General features: G+C 34.0%; 1 non-coding gene across 1 annotated transcript; it reads right to left on the bottom strand.

The window, feature by feature from the left end:
- Positions 1 to 316: 316 nt before the first annotated feature.
- On the bottom strand, positions 317 to 423 carry LOC123600174. The gene has a single exon (XR_006713548.1). It is a non-coding gene; the product is annotated as a U6 spliceosomal RNA (small nuclear RNA).
- Between the last annotated feature and the right edge of the window lie 2,266 nt (positions 424 to 2,689).

The following is a 2,689-nucleotide window of genomic DNA, read 5'->3' as shown; positions in this document are numbered from 1 at the left end:
TGTTCTTCAGTTCCACATATGAGTGAAATCATATGGAATCTGTTTTACTCTGACTTATTTAGCTTAGCATAATGCACTCTAGCTCCATCCACATTGTTACAAATGGCAAGATTTCATCCTTTTTAATGGCTGGGTAATAGTTCATTGTATATACCACATCTTTATCCATTCATCAGTCAGTGGACGTTTGGGCTCTTTCCATAATTTGCCTATTGTTGATGCTGCTGGTATAGACATCAGGGTGCATGTATCTCTTTGAATCAGTATTTTTGCTCCTATAGGTAAATACCTAGTAGTGCAATTGGATGATTGTAGGGTAGTTTTATTTTATGTTATTTTTTTGCATGTCATTCTTATGCGGGGGTCATGCTAATCTTCATTGTATCATTCCAATTTTAGTATATGTGCTGTCAAAGTAAGCTCTAGGTTTATTATTTTTTCAAAGAGTACACAGGATCTCCCTGTATTTTTTTATCTTTTTTATTTCAGAAAGGAAGAGACAGCACGAGCAGGGAAAAGGGGCAGAGAGAGAGAAGTTGGGGGGAGGGAGAGAGGGGGAGAGAGAGAGAGAGAAAGAGAGAGAGAGAGGGAGAGAGAGAGAGAGGGAGAGAGAATGAATCTCAAGCAGGATCCATGCTCAGCATGGAGCCCAAAGTGTGGCTTGATCCCATGGCCCTGGGATTGTGACCTGAGCCAAAATTAAGAGGCAGATGCTCAAATGAGTGAGCCATGCAGATCCTCCTCTTATATTAATTTTAGCCATTCTGACTGGTGTAAGGTGATACCTCATTGTAGTTTTGATTTGTATTTCCCTGTCGATTAGTGATGTTGAACAATTTTTCATGTGTTTGTTGGCTATCTGTATGTTTTCTTTGGAAAAATGTCTGTTCATGTCTTCTTCCCAGTTTTTAAAACTGGATTATTTGGTTTTTTTGGGTGTTGAGTTTTTAGAGTTCCTTATATATTTTGGATACTAACTCTTTATTAGATAGGTCATTTGCAAATATCTTTTTCCATTCTGTAGGTTGACTTTTAGATTTGTTGATTATTTCCTTCACTGTGCAAAAGCTTTTCATTTTGATGTAGTCCCAATAGTTTAGTTTTGCTTTTTGTTTCCCTTGCTTCAGGAGTTATATCTAGTAAGAAGTTGCCACCGCCAATGTTAAAGATGTTACTGCCTTTGTTTTCCTCTAGGATTTTGATTTTTTCCTGTCTTTCATTTAGGTCTTTAATCCATTTTGAATTTATTTTTGTGTGTCATGTAAGAAAGTGGTCCAGTTTAATTATTTTGCATGTTGTACTCTAGCACAATTTTAAAATTATTTATGACAATCAAACTTTCTAATAAATACAGATTCTTCATTATGTGGACTTCATCTGCAAGTGAGACCTGCCATGCAATTTTAGTGCCTGATTTTTGCCTATCCAAAATTGCATTATATCAAGTGAGATCTAAAGTCATTTGACTTTCAGAGTGTTAGGAAAAATGTCTGACCTAAAAAAAAATGTTTTTTTTTAGAGAGAGTGCAAGTGGGGAAGAAATGCAGAGGGGAAGAGGGAATCTTAAACAGGCTCCAAGCTCAGTGAAGAGCCTGATGCAGGACTCAATCCCATGACCCTGGGATCATGACCTGAGCTGAAATCAGGAGTAGGATTTCCAACCACCTGAGCCACCCAGGTGTCCAAAAATGTCTGATGCTTAAGATGAAATGTTCTAGTACCAAAAACAACAAAAGTTATCCCATTTCTGCACTTGTGCTCATGTTGAATTCTTTTAGCCATAATTAAGAAAAAAATATTTTGGTGGTAAGAAATCAAGTCACATTGCATTTTAATATAAGACTAAGTTGTTTAGCAAACTGTGGCTTTAAACTGGCAAACAAATGACGTGGAGTATTGGACAAATGTGCTGCCTTTATTATGGAATAATACTGAGAAGGAATAGTGGTGGAAGTTAATATATAAATAGTGTTTTATAAAGAGAAGGTCAGTTTTCATATCAACCTCATTTAAACATTTCACAGTACTTCAAATAAAGAAAAGTTTTGGGGAGAATTAGTTCATCATGGCATTCAAAACTCAAAAGAACTAACAATGTAATATGTGTGTATGTATGTGTTTACCATATTTACATCTTGAGATGTTGCTCAAAGATTCTGTCTTTATATATAATGACTTTAATCAATTATTAGTAAATGTTTAAGTAAATACATGGTAAATTATTCTTAATGATTATTTTTAATGTTAATTTTTTTGGTATCATTATTAAGTAGAGTAGCCTATTAAAATCAACTTTAGTGGTTCAGCTTCACTGGTAAAGAAAACATGATAACAATAATGTTGAATGAAGTCCCAGCATGCCCCAACTAAAGACAGCAGTTTAGTAACATCTATGTATAGTGAAATCTATCAGTGACAACTTGGCTTCAGTAAAAGTTCAATGTATAAAATCAAATTTTTTCAGTTTGATTTTAATATTAATTTTAAAATTTTGTTTTGATTAGCAGTTTATATTTTAATTTATGTAGATGTATTTAAGACTCATGATGAAATGATTTGTCAAGAATAGGATTTAATAAATATTATTTCCTTTGAAGAGTTCATTGATATTATGGATGTTTGATAAACTCTGCCCTGAAAGACGAGATGACCTTTTAATAGAACTGAAATAGGTAGATTAGACGTATAT

Source organism: Leopardus geoffroyi, chromosome C1, assembly GCF_018350155.1.
Source record: "Leopardus geoffroyi isolate Oge1 chromosome C1, O.geoffroyi_Oge1_pat1.0, whole genome shotgun sequence".
In the NCBI taxonomy this organism is placed as follows: domain Eukaryota; kingdom Metazoa; phylum Chordata; class Mammalia; order Carnivora; family Felidae; genus Leopardus; species Leopardus geoffroyi.
Note: the sequence above shows the minus strand (reverse complement) of the source record. Positions and strands in the feature narration are given on the sequence as shown.